Source organism: Trichoplusia ni, chromosome 4 (assembly GCF_003590095.1).
Source record: "Trichoplusia ni isolate ovarian cell line Hi5 chromosome 4, tn1, whole genome shotgun sequence".
Taxonomy (NCBI): Eukaryota; Metazoa; Arthropoda; class Insecta; order Lepidoptera; family Noctuidae; genus Trichoplusia; species Trichoplusia ni.
In genome coordinates this window covers 7,398,773-7,413,440 of record NC_039481.1, presented here as the reverse complement: position 1 = coordinate 7,413,440, position 14,668 = coordinate 7,398,773, and positions in this window count along the sequence as shown.

The following is a 14,668-nucleotide window of genomic DNA, read 5'->3' as shown; positions in this document are numbered from 1 at the left end:
CGACCGCAATCAAATTAATAAAGCAAAACTATATTTATTAATACCTCAATTAAAATCTCCCCTTTTACAATAAGAGTAACAGCCATATGCAAGTACAACACCATTAGTTAAATCATGAAAAAACGAACGCCATCTCAGTCTGCCCGTGACCATGATACCTAACTGCTAAGGTTTTAAAATGTCGGGAACTAAAATCTAAAATTAAACCGCGATAAAATCCGTAAAAGTAGTTTCATTTTTAATGTCTAACATTCGCGTAAACCTGAGAAACCACTATACTGCACATAGCTAAGTAGAGTTATAAGCTGTCTATTGTCTCTACATTCCACTTGGCAATAATAAGCATGAGGTAAGATGACTTTTTGAATCCATCGGTTTTAAAACGGCTATTTATTCAGGACGTTCTTAAAAGTGTTGACTTCTTAAAGCGTTTGGGTATTCATATTCACCTGCTGGAACACTAAATCCCAAACATTCAACTTGAAAAAGCTTAAATATCATTAGGTATCTATCACACTTTACACATTATGTGAGAAGAGTGAACTGACAGAGACTGTATGAGACTTATATCTGTTTGACATTCCAGTATTCGGCCATTAGGACCAAAAACAGTTGGTTCAGCTCAAACTGAAGCACGATTATTTCCTAAGTCAAGAACCGTTCCAGTGATGTTATCAAAGTAGAAAACCTTTTGTAATTAAGAATAAGTCGTGGCTAGCGTGATACTTAAGCTGGCACTTTCCAGCCTTATCTATTGACTAATTCCATGGGAGAGGCACTTTGTTCTAGCCGATAGCTTCGACGGGACAACCTTTTTCAAGCGGTAAAATAATTTGCTGCAAATTTATTTACACTAGAGGCTTTGAAGCGTTTTACTCAGTTAAGACAGTAATGTTGATTTATATCTATTGTCACTAAATTAATTTTACGTTGCTGTGTCGCTTGCCTGCTTATTGTTTTGTTCAAGTGTTTAGTAGGTGCATAGCTGTTAACTTTCTAAGTTATGTTGTTTAGTTATATGTAAATGTTCATTTTGAGAGGCAGACAGTGGTTATTTTATTTACTACTAGATTTCGCCCGCGGCTTCGCCCGTGTTGAGGCAGACAGACAGACAGAGTTACTTTCGCATTTATAATATTAGTAGGGAAGTAGGGATGGTAACGTCTCTATAAAACCATAGTTCTCAAATAATATGAAAGCGTAAATCTTCTAATTCTTATAATTTAAATGACTTCTAACTGCAATTCATTTTAGTTGCCTTTCTTCCTCGCACATTCTAATGAGCCTCTTAATATCCCCTCCAAAGTTCATAACATTAAACCGAATAATATATATTCTGTAAAAACCCGTCGACAGTAAAGTATACCTCTAGCTCTAGATGTAATCATATCCACCTCGTTTGAATAAGACAAAATAAATACATACTCAGGCATTTTGTCTGATCGTTGCCGGTTTTAACAGTCCGTCGACAAATACCTAGACACTATTAACACCTAACATCTAAATACAAAGTATATTTATATAATGCCTGTAGGTAGACCGACTCGAGAACAAAATGCTACATTATTTAATTGATACTTTCAGACTTTAAGGAGTTTCTTAGACTGTCGCTGACGTCGGTATATATTCAAATTTGGATGATGTCACGTTATGATTTATGGCTTGGTGTATTGAAATTGGAATAAAGTTAGGTTAGTTTTTGGTCCTTTTATCCGCAAAGAAGAATAGTTAAAGTCATGAGTGTAGACCTTGTTTTTACGTCTAATAAACTATTGAAGTCGTGTTACCAAAATTCTAACAATTTTCAAAAAAGTAAAGTTGATGGAAGTACTTTAAAGGTTAACTTTTCTGTGTTTTCTATTGTTTTTGATGATAAACCAATCCTTAACGATGTTACAAATTAAACAAATAGCTACATAGTAATAAATAATTAAGGCAATACCAAAGTCTCTTTTTTATGACATTTAATTTAAAGACTTCAATAACTTATGGGGAAGTACGTACAATTATTTTTATATTATCCTCGTCTGTCACCGAGTTCTTTATTGGCATTTATGTTCCGGACAAACGTCTTTAGAAGTCTACGACTTGGCTTTTTAATATTCACAGCTCAATGCACTGTTTTTTGTTTAATAAGCCACATTATAGAACAATCAAATTCTTTCATGTGTCTTTAATGACGTACGAAACGACGATATAATGTCGTTGAATAAAAAATATAGCTAACGGTACTCTGAGACCTAACGAGCTATGAATAGAGGTTTTGTGATGTCTCAACTCTACTTAATAGAACCTCAGAAGTCCTATCATAGGTCTCTGACCGTATGACGACAGGAACAAGGAAAATCTTAAAATTAAAAAGAAAATACTGCATATAAAATTTTAATTGTACAGGTTCCATAAAATGAATACATGCACACGTCTTTGACCTTTCTAACCTGCAAAAGTATCAACCAGTTTGCAGAGAGCTATACCTATAAATAGTAGATGAAATACTGTTGGTACATTGGTACACTACTCTATATCGGCATGAAACAAGTCATAATATCAATAGTAACTTTCTAGACGACCTCCAGAGGTCATAGAAATTCAATAACTAAAACCTAGAGCGGTAAAAACCCAGTCGCGCCATAAAAGGACACGATCGTAAAGCTCGTAAAAAATGATTTATGTAGTCCTTTGTACGCACTGTAAAGATTTGTATGAACACAAAGTATAAAGAGCGGGCCAACGTACCGAGAGCCTTGTTCTCGTGAGCGCTTGCTCTGATTTAGTTACGTTTAATGGAGTTGTAAGAGATCGGCGGGGTCGAGGTAGGTTGGCCGTGTCGCCGCTCGGGCACAAGGTAAAATAGACGAAGACGAACGATGGTATCTGCACGTGGAGCGCGGTACTCGGAGGGCAGGCGAACCGGTTCTGTAGTAACCGGCGTAGCTTAGGGCACTAGCCGCTTTTACGCTCAACGTAGGCCTGTGAACCGTTTTATCGAATGTTTATTCCCACTTCAATCGCTACGGGATTCAATACATGTTTCATTCCTTGAAATGTTTTACGCCGCGAAAAATTAACACTATCGAATTTGAATTTTTAAATTTTTGGTGTAATTTATAATGATTACATCACTTATGCTGCTTTGCCGAGTTAACGTTTTCATAAATATGCAACATAAATAAATTCATCAGTAATTTTGCCACTATTGTAGCAACTTGAGATCATAAATTTATATTGGCTCGTTACCTTATTTGGACTGAAAGGCTATTTATAATGCAGATTACATATAATGACTTGATCAAACGTTTAGCGTTTCAGCACAAATGTATTAGTGTCTGGTTACTGAATGTTGTTAGTTTGTCATGTACAGTTTAATGACACACCAAGGTTGTCGCACAAAAACCGAGGTTGACGCGTCCATCGACATGACGAATGCACATCACTATGGGTCGTTCGTCCTCAAACAAAGGAACAGCTAGGTAGGAATCCGTCAAGTCACGCCAACGAACCCCGCGCTGTGCTGCTCGGCCAGCATAACAACCGAAAGCTAATCGAAAACACCCGGAACTAATCATTTTCTAATTATAAAAAAATGCGGATAGCATCGGATTCCTTGGCATGAGCGGGCAACCGAAACGACTCAAGGAAAATCATAGTTTACCGAAACATGGGGTTTTCGGTGAAACAATAGAACAATACGGCAGATGTCGAAACGGATGCTATTGATATTCACAAATAAATCCATTAGAATTACGATGAAAGACCGTTAGTGTTGCCTCGCTCGGCACTCGCATGCAGCCTGCCCACGCGACCCGGATCTTTCCCGCATTTTTTCCGCGTGCTCATACCAGTCCAATCCGCCAAAACACGTAATTAAGTTGCAGATTACCGCCATTTCTGCTGGATAAGTTTTGCGTTCAATTAAGGCCACATATTTATTCGTTATACAAGCTGTAACATAAATAGTGACCGACAGAGCGCGATGCGAGCGGTACGATCATTTGAAATATTGTAGTCGATGGAGTTTAAAGCGTGAACAAGTCGATTAGATAGACTGGTGTAGTAGATGTTTAACTCGTTTTAGATGCGTGTGAATGTTATCCCTGTGAGCTGCGAGTCGCGGCTCAGGTATCGACCGCGCCCGCGTGCCCGCGTGCCCGCAGCGCGCCAGCGCACCCTCCGCGCTTCCTATGCGCTTTATTATTTACTTACCATGAGTAACATTTTTATGCCATTAAACGCATATTGATCATAATTATCTTAAGTATTCGTGTATATTGTGTGAACATTATTCAATTTTTTATTACTGCACCAATTTAATGAACTTGTGGAGTGTTTTCAACACGATCATTTGCATTTTTCAACTTTCTTGTGACGTCTTTCTATCTATGTATGGAGTTGGAACGAATGACTCACACGTGTAACTTTAAGTTTAGTTTTAATAAACGCAATTTATAACACACTCAAGCCTGTATCATTACCTGTGCGACTCAAAACTACGCCATTTATCATAACTATAAACACACCGGTGCAGAAAATGGTTATCACATCTACAAACATTATTATAGTGGCAAGTTATGAACATTGTAAAAAATAAACAATTTAGATGTCTGCAGTGAACCAAAAAGCGTTCAGGGTCCCTACTACCAGGTCTAAAAACAAGATTAATGCTATTGTGGGAGAGAGATAGCATACTACACGGCATAAAGCGCTATCTCTCTCCCACAACCGCAAAAGTCTTACCTTGAAAGGTGTTAATAGGCCCCTAGTAACCGTTTTTGGAATTGTTGCAGAATAAAGCAGATTGTAGAGCAGTAAAAACTATTGAACAGTTCCCGTCAATCTAGGGCAGGTAGTTTACGTTTAGTTTTAGAAATATTCCAAGAAGTCCATTAATTACCATAATAGATTACTTAAATGCCTTGCTCAACGTTTCCTCGCGTTTCTTAAGATCAGAATCAATCAGTCTGCGCCCGGATGCAAAATAGATACGTATACGTAGTACCAGGTTTTTGCCGTCATGTTGGCATAACAATTTCCTGCCATCATTTCACATTATGCTATAGAATAATGTCGTATCTTGAAGCATATTATGTCGAGAAATTTATGTATTTTTTCCTTTATTGTTAACATAGACTACGCATTAAACTGTAGCGTAGAAAATATATTCATGAGTATAAAAAATATAATTCTATCGTCAATAAACTATAACATTATATTTTATTGATATTTACTTGATTGATTGTTTGACAAAACTTAACCGTAAGTATGCAATTTGACTATAATGAAAAGAATCAAGTTTTTACTGATTATGTAATGAGGGATTACTATTTTAAATAATTTAATTCTATAGAATAGATAATGGAAAACAAAAAAGAAATACAATTAAAAGTATTTATTCGGTTTTGTCTTAATTTATAAACATGGATTAGCTAACAGAAATTTGTAGAGCTTTACTTAAACATGTCCTGGTCCTTCTGTACTACTTCACGTAATGATTAAAAATAGACGTAGGCAACAATAAAATAGTTAAGTGACGTGTTAATCGATCCCACACAACAGTCGTCCAACAATGCACGCACATACGCTGACATATTATGCTATGAAGATGTTACCTATAAACTTATAAGCTACACAATATATATGTGGTTAGCTCTCACACCTTACCACGAGATTTTCACATTTGCTCTTTGATCATTACTTAGTATATCAGCAACTAGTCTCTTTGCAAAGAGGTCGCAGTACGCAATGTACTAGTCACAAATTTTTATGACAGCTGTCTCTCTACCTCATGGTATCGCTTGTCTAGTTATTCTAGTGTGTAGGTACAGCACGTATCTTAGCCCGAAATGTATTTAAGTATTTCTTAGAAGTTTAATTCCATTGCAACAATTTAAATTAATGTTCTTAACGCTTGCATTTTGGGAGCGGTCAACAAACTTGGGCTTCCTTATGCTTTATAGTACGACTTTTGCTCTACTATAAATAGGTACCTAATGACTTGCATATTTGAATAAACTCGCGAATCTTTCACCGTGTCAGCTCATGACAGAGGACTTATGAAGGAGGTTGATTCTGAAACTAGTCGGGCGATCGTCATTAATACGCGTGAATAAATCGTTATTAAATAAATAATTATAGTCTAAACGCATTTTAAACCGATTTCATTTACTTTGAATCAAGATACGGATTTATTACCGTTTGACAGCTAGATTTAAACTTTGGTCCTTAGATACGCGGTGAGGTTGGTATGCAAATAAACGCATAATTTTCTCATAAATGGCTAGGAAAGGATGGGTTATACAAGCAATCCATAAAACGAAGGAAAGTTTAGAAAATGTCGCTAATTAGGAAGTCGTAAAGATTTATCACAACCAGTTGCATTTACACTAAATGCTAACTGCTTACTCAGGAATGGGTATCTACTGTACGTAGTATTCGTGTCACTGCAACTCGAGTCCACAATTTTCTTATTTTCTACAGGAAATTCAAATTACAAATGCCGATTCAACCAGTTAACTGTACCAAGATTTGTTATTTAATGGAGCGTAATACCTCCTCGAAATTTGGTTCGTTTCGTAAATCGGTATGCCCAAGCGGTCACGGCACGGGGTTGATTCGTCAAGCTGTAGCTATCGGCTGCTTCTAAAAACTAGAAGTACTGGCCTCTGGGGGGAGGGGACTATTACGTTCAGTTGGACGTATTATCGAGATTACAGTCATAGTAAATCGGCCGTAACCTGTGTCCAGGTGCGGCCTCGCTACGTCGAATTAACTAAAATCATAATCACGTATCTGGCGACTAACTTAGTGCGTTCTCAATACTTTGCTTCTATTTAGAGCAAAGTAATCTTCAGAAATATCAGCGTCCAATATTGTTAAGTTTGAATTACACAAATAAATCTTGTAAACGTATTTGAAGTTACATTAATTTGGGTTATTGAACCTCTTTACGCAACTAAGGGACAATAAACTCCCCACAGAGCATTAAACCAAAAGGGTAACCATAAAACTTGCACCTATAAAATTATTATAAAGTTATTATTGTTGTTACGCACAAGAATCACACACTTGAGTGTCAAGAATTTTAATTAAAATCATAAAAAAAACAACTGACAACAAATGTAGGTACATATACATAACTTAAATCTTAAAAGTTCGCTGTGACTAGTCGTTACGGTGAGTCACTGGATCATTGAACCCTTGGGGCCGCCATCTTGGATCTGCGCCGGCGCAGCCCTCGTGAGCCTACTTGTTCTCACCCCTAGCGAGCGTCAGAGAAACGGATTATTGTTCAATAATATATTTTAATAATAAAACTGTGTTAATGGCAGATATTACCCGTACACATTAAAGTTTATTAAAATTGCTGTACCTACCTACAAGCGTTTAATGCCTAGGAATTTTAATATAATTAATTTAATGCTGATAGGCAGTATAAGCCTCAAATATGAAATAAAACTATTATATTTTTACAGCTGAATTATTTTCGATGTCGTACTCAGCCATTTTTCTAGGATTAAAGTAAATATGTATGACATTTATATAAGGGTCCCTGTAGGCTACGCCTAAGGAAAGCACAATTAACTTTACGTTTTCCATTCTAACTTTCTTGACACTTTCAGAAATCGCAGGCAAGCAGGCATAATAGAGGTACCTACTAATACCTAATAGTTTTACTTGGAACTGAAAATAACAACCCATAATAACTTTCTGAGGTTTACAAGAAATAATCTCGAAATCGAATAAAAATAAAATTATAACTCAATCGATAAGCTTGTAAATGTTTGAAATGTTGCCATATAAAATTATACACAGGTTTCCGAGTAAAATAAAGACGAGGTGTTTCGTAGCGGCGTATACGGGGCACTTTGCGGTTTTACTATTTTATAGCATAGTAAAGCACCGCAATCATTGTAAAACAGAACTATTCTAGTTGTAAGGGCTCGGTATTGCGTCACTGCGACTCAATAAAACAACAATTGTATAATTCGACGTTATAAGGAAACATTGTATTGCGTTTTGTTCTCTCAATGGTTATTGGATTGTGCCCGTTGCATATACCTAAGGTTCGGCAATTTCCTTTCCTATTGTTTGTTGCTTATTCCGAATTCATTTTATTATATGTTCACTAATCTCTGGGTTTCCCCTCGCTGCAGTCATATAAGCTATTTTATTTTTTAAGGATATATTTCTTTTATTTGGGCAAAAATCGTCACACACTGGACGCCGGAGGGAGGACATCGGCAACGAGGCCGTCCGCGACGAAGGTGGTGTGACGATCTAGTCAAATACGCGGGGCGCACGTGGCCGGAACTTGCACAAAACAGAGAAGTGTGGAAGAGTAAGGGGGAGGCCTTTGCCCAGCAGTGGGATCTAAAAAATTCTACATAAAAAAAAAATATATATATATTCTTTCAGGGTAAAAACCTTAAAATAAAATCCATAATTCATACTCATACGTACATATTGGTTGACCTTTTTCTAAACAAATCAATTAATTTATGGAATATAATCTATAATTTAAGTGTCCTGTATAAATCGATTAGGCTAGAACATAGTTACCTAACATTTAGCTAATGATATACTCGGCAAGCATATGTTAAATAACTAGCACATTTACGAACTAGGCACTACCTTCCAGATGAATTACGTTTATTATAAAATTACCAGTTAGCAACGACTATCTATTGTATCTTAGAGAAAGGCGAGTAACTTATAATATCCTGGTAAGAACTTACTGCTTACCGTTTACTAACTAATAGTGATGTATGTTCTCGCGTCTGGTTAGGGTCGCTACACATTAGCCATTGCCTCCTAATGTAAGACTATAAAAAACAGAAATTATGCCAAACTATATCTCCTATACCCATATCCCCTGTACTCTGTCCCGGATTTGTCCTAGCTTAGAGGGCATCAAAATCCTTATGCCCAAAAGCGCCCTTTGCCAGAAGCCCTGGACGCCACGATCAACAGACGTACGGGTATGTTTAAAGAAACTTTTGATATGTTCGCGTTCGAAAATCGGGGTTTAAACACATCTTGTCCTAATTGTCAAATTTACAGACAGCGACCCTAATCGTACCGCAAATGATTATATATCAACCGTAAGTTATCGTCAATGACATCTGAAGAGTGAAGAATTTAGAGTGTTGCTCTTTGTAAATAAACCGGCCAAGTGCGAGTCGGACTCGCGCACCGAGGGTTCCGTACAAACCTGCAAGGTTTACAAAGTTCGTTCATTACGACAATCGAGTCATATAAATATATATGACTCGATTGTAAAACGTTGCTTCAATGCGAAATTTCAAGATTCTAGGTCGACTGGAAGTACCCTTTAGGTTTTGATTCCCTTGCGAGTACTCGCGCGTTTCAAAATATGCAGCTTAAATTGCTGTTTCTTTTGATTGCGTTGACATAGAAGTTTGATTTTGTTACAGCTTAAAGGTATTATAGACCTGAGTATTTGGTATGAATTTCAATTTAATACCTCTACGCGTTTATGAGGAAATAGGTAGTAAGTTTAAAATTATTAAAAAAAAAATTATTATGTGATGTAACTAAAAATTTAAGGTTTTCGGAATTTTTCCTTTATGTGTGCTATAAAACGTTGCTTCGTGCCAAATTTCAAGATTCTAGGTCGACTGGAAGTACCCTTTAGGTTTTGATTCCCTTGCGAGTACTTGCGAGTTTCAAAATATGCAGCTTAAATTGCTGTTTCTTTTGATTGCGTTGACATAGAAGTTTGATTTTGTTACAGCTTAAAGGTATTATAGACCTGAGTATTTGGTATGAATTTCAATTTAATACCTCTACGCGTTTATGAGGAAATAGGTAGTAAGTTTAAAATTATTAAAAAAAAAATATTATGTGATGTAACTAAAAATTTATGGTTTTTGTAATTTTTCCTTTATCTATGGTATAAGACGTTGCTTCGTACCAAATTTCAAGATTCTGAGTTCACGGGAAGCACCCTGTAGGTTTTGATTCCCTTGCAAGTGTCGAAAATTTGCGGCATAAACGCTGTATCTTTTGATTGCGTTGCCTTAGAAGTTTGATTTTTTCACAGCTTCAAGGGACAGTAGACCTGAGTAATTGATATAAATTTCAGCTTCATACCTCCACGCGTTCCCGAGAAAAAGGGTCTTGACAGACGGACGGACGGACGGACGGACAGACGGACGGACAGACGGACAACAAAGTGATCCTATAAGGGTTCCGTTTTTTCCTTTTGAGGTACGGAACCCTAAAAAGACGCCGCTTTCCAACATCTTATACACTCAGTGTGATGCTTAAATCAGTGAAATTCTTCGTCACCTTTGATCTTGATAGGTTTCACGAGGAAAACAACTGAGTAAAGAATAGTTTGCACCTTCCAGTGTGTATCTACCCTTAAACTAGCGCAGCCTTGCAAAGTACTTGTGTACAGTACCTTATAGTACATACATAGTAATTAACCAGTGTGTACATGTCATGTGACGTAGATACACCTGCCTACCGTTGCTCCACCAATTAAAATGTTCACTGACAATGTTTTAATTACTTCGTGTTGCTAAGTACAAGACATCAAGATAGATAGATACTTATAATTTCATGAGCGTTACAGTTATGTATAACTACATTAACGCCTTTTTTGTCGCGATGTTTTCATTGTTATAGTAATGGCGAGAAAGTACCTCGTCTCTTTTTAAGGGCTGGTTTAATAATTGTGTTTTTATTAGGAAATTCTCAGAAGTTATTTGCTCTTTGGAATTGTGACTTAAATGCCAATAGGTGCCAATTAATGTGTCTTTTTCCAAGTTTAGGATAGAGTAACACACCTGTTGCTTTGTTATAAAGGTGTTAAATAGACACCATATAGTAATATACTCTAGTTTAAATTCTACGATTGGGTACTGAATAAGCTAAATGTTTCTCCCATATAATCTTATGCGTAAGGTGACAATTTAAGACAAATTACCATTTGAGAACTTCTTACCTTATATAGGTTTAAGTTTTTTCAGGTTATACAACAGTATACAATAAATCAAGGAGTATCACAGCTACCATGAGAAAACCAGACTTCTCCTATCTTGTTGTATTAGTAAAAAGGGTAAAAGAAACTGAAACAAGCTCTGCCGGATTAACGAGCAAAAAAAATTCACCAAGGTGTCAAATTGAATTATGCTATAAATATGACAGCTGAACCGACCCCTTAAGTTTGCGAAGGGTTAACATGACACCTCGTCTGTCTTTCAATACGGACAATAGTGTCGAAATTGTTCAAAGGTGTCAAAGCTTATATTCAAATAACCAGCCATTCAAACTGTCAGATATGGATTGGCAGGACTGTGGGAGCCAGACGCAGCTACGCCAAGTACATAGCGCTGTCTCACTTCAATAGTAGGATCACAAGGTACGAAGGTTTCTGAAGAATAATCGAAGGAATTATAAAGGTTACGAATGAATGCATGCGTCTACAGTTTGCTGACCCCTGCCAATCATGATCACACTTGTCCAGATTTAATTCAGGAAGCGTGTTAAAGAAATCTGGTTGTGGATGGCGTAAAAACAGTCGACAAAAAAAAGTTTCGACCCTAAATTGTCCGTCGAAATATTCTTTTTGATGTCGAAAAGTAAAGTTTTTTGGTACTGCATTTCTTTCTTGGGGAAGCTTAAAATAGGAAGCAGTAAGAAGGATTGCATATTAATTTTTCATTTGTAAAAATTCCGTAAGCTTGCCTGCATTATAGGGTTCACGTGTAAAACGTACTCATGGTCTTAGATTGGTACAGTATATATTTAACAATTATTTTATTATTTCAACCTTGAGCCAGTAGGTTTTATAATAACAGATACAAGCAACAGTTTCTCAGATAATTCCCATGTTTAAGCTGATTGTATTTACCGTTCGCTTGTATTAATCACGCACGATCTGAATGACATAGTGTCTTTGTAACAACACACGATATAATACTTTTCAAGGGTTTTATCAAATGTAAATAATTAAATGTACATGGCAAATAAAATATATCAATAAAAAAAAAGTATTTAGTTATTAAGGACTCCGATGTGGTCCGAACTAGTCGGGTAATCCCGATATATATGCGTGATTAAACCGTTGTAAAAGGCAAATCAATTAAATTTTAGGAGTTACTAAAATGTTATTGTAAATCATTTAAAATTATTGCTTTTCCTGACAGCGTATTTTCAACTTCATCTTGAACATTATAACAGTTTTCCGCAAGGGATAGAAAAGGGACCTCTATCCGGGTATTTCAGGACAGGTAAACATATTATTTCTAGAAACTAGATTATCGTTTTATTGCAATGTTTTTCTATTTAATCCCTGCAAGCTAATTGTTTTATGTATATTAAATATGGGATATAAACGGTCTATTCAGAACGGTTATAAGGATTATTTATTAACTATTAATCTTTTTTACCTAAATCTCTATTTAAAGTCATTTTATTGCTCATATCACAAAACCTGGACATTCCTCAAAGCTTAAAATTTAAAAATAACCATAAATTTTAACTATTCACAAACAAAAAATACTTCTAAAATCTGTCTGAGTACCTCCAAAAAAATTACAACTCGTGTAAAAAGGTTGAACGATTTGCTCCGCGTAGGCGAGTTTAACGAACGTAAACTCAAAAATACGCAGAATAATAGTTATAAAATAATATAAAACTAGAAACTGTGATATCTCGTCACTCGGCGGTCGGCAGCTGGTGTTATTAGACGCAGCAATTACGGCCAAGAGTGAACACCAACGACGCTTCAAATTGCGCAATAACAATCATAACTTTTTTTCTATTTTTTTTTTCGAGTCTTGATGACGTGTCGCCAATGAAAGGAAGTGTTCGCTTTGTAATCATAGCTTAGATCTGGATCTGAGGTTTGTAGGAACCGCCAGTTCTTAAGAAAGTGTCGGTAATAATCACAGAGATGGAATCTTAAATGATTTATTTGAAAAGTCAAGTAAAATACTTGTGTAGTTTCTAACTTTTTTTCTTCTCATCTACCTTGTTTTTTTTAATAGTTTTTTTTTTCAGTAAACTTGAGCGCAGGCTCTATTCATCCACTTTGAATACAAGTAATTTGGCACGCACGTCATCACTAAAGACCGTTTCGTTTTAATAAATTATAATGGCATCTTATATTCTTTTTTCATTATTACCTGCCTGTATTAAACCTTCGCGAGATTAACAGTGAAAATAATAGTTAATCGAATTGTAGGAACTGTGATTACACTCGTACCTACGTTCTTACCAAAGTAACTATAATTATGTACAGTTATACAAATCAAAGTTAACAGAAGGCCATTAAAGTTCTATTAGTAGTTATACTTAATATTAATGTTATTTTCTTATGTGTCTGACTGCATTGACGTAAGAAGTGTTTTGATGTTCGTCTCGGTATAATGAGTACGGCTTTTAATATTAAATTTATTGTTTTACTATAATGTTAGGTACTTGCTTATAAATGTATTTTTGGTAGCGTGCCTCTGATGAAGCCAACTGAAAAATATTTCGTGGTTTGAGTAGTTGAGCGGTTTAAGGCAAGAGAACGATGTGCTATTTCCAAAAGGCAAGTTTGCTATTGATGAATTCCGCTCATCAGTATCAATCGTTTAGTACATGTATACATTTGATGTTCTTTTATTAACAGGTCTATCTATGCAGTATGGCTAGCGATATGCTTAAATACTGCTTCCTGCTTCGGAATTTGTTAAACAAGCCACGCAAAATAATACAACTTAGGAGTCAAAATTATAACAGTGAGCGATATCTTGTCGTTCTATTTGCAACGCTATATTCTTTTTAGTCCTTTCCAATCTAGTCCTTATCACAGGTATAATAATATGACAATAAAATGCGACAGTAAGTATGTAACTGTGTAGTGTCAATAATAGTTGTGTTCCCATCGCCAGGGCGAGCTAGCAAACACCGCTTCCCTGGAACAGCTAATGATCACATGTGTGGGAAAACCTTCGGCTTCCGCATTCACTTACAACTTTATACCATCAAAACACAATCAAATATAACACTTATTGTCATTATAGTAAGGTTCCTGTCAACTGCATGTAAGTGGTCGATCCTTATATCAACGCACACGCAGATCGTGCCAGTTCACGGGAAAGGTTCAGCGAATATGTTAGAAATAATATTGACTTTTCATTTTTTTGTGTTTAATGGTAAATTAACTGTATGTGTTTCTGTTGTATGTACCTGAAGATATGAAAAAAACATTGTTTTAAAAAAAAACGATACTGTAAAAGTATTATGTGAAATATTCTGAATGAAACCACACGTATGAGTAGAAAGGAGAGTCTTCTGATATTTTAACTAAGTGTACTATTTTAACGGAAATAAATAATAGCATATCATAACTCAAACTTACATAATTTCATACTTAAAATTATAATCTGATGACCTCCGTGGTCGAGTGGCGTACGCACCGGTTTCAAGGTGTCGCTAGCTCTGAGGTCCCGGGTTCGATCCCCGGTCGGGTCAATGTAAAAATTCACATTTCTACATTGACTCGGGTCTGGGTGTTTGTGGTTCCTTCGTTGTATCTGAATTCCATAACACAAGTGCTTCAGCAACTTACTTTGGGTTCAGAACAATGTATGTGATGTTGTCCGCATTTATTAAAAAAAAATGAAAAATATGTCTAGCAACACTTAATACC